The following is a 510-nucleotide window of genomic DNA, read 5'->3' on the forward strand; positions in this document are numbered from 1 at the left end:
TCACCTGCACTCACAGGGATTCCACGGTGGCATCACAGGGCTCTCTGGGGCTTCTAAGGAGCCAGGAGGTCCCTGGCAGTGAGAGGCACTCCGTGGCCACATCCTAGAAGAATCTGGGCTGCCAAAGAGAGGTCAGGAGCAGTCACAGGTACTTCATGGTGTGAAAAGTAAGATTCACTTTCCTGGTAAATTCAAAACGTTTAATAAAAGACAGTAAGAGACAAACAATAAAGCCAAAGGTTGTAAGGTCAGGTGCTTGACATACAGCCCAGAGCATATACTAACTCAGAAAACAATTTAAAAATTGCATCAATGTATTGCATATTCCTAGAGCTTCATGTACTATTCAACCTGTAAATCAACTTTTAAAAACTTTTTATTTTTAACTTTTTTTTTCTCCTTGGGGCTCATGCTCCTTCTTGTCAGCGCATTCCCAGATAACGAAGATTAATAAATTCCTTCCCTGGACTTCTGGTGTTAGTCACCCTGTGCTCATCCAGACAGAATAAT

The sequence above is a fragment of the Erithacus rubecula genome (genome assembly GCF_903797595.1).
Source record: "Erithacus rubecula genome assembly, contig: scaffold_403_arrow_ctg1, whole genome shotgun sequence".
NCBI lineage: Eukaryota > Metazoa > Chordata > Aves > Passeriformes > Muscicapidae > Erithacus > Erithacus rubecula.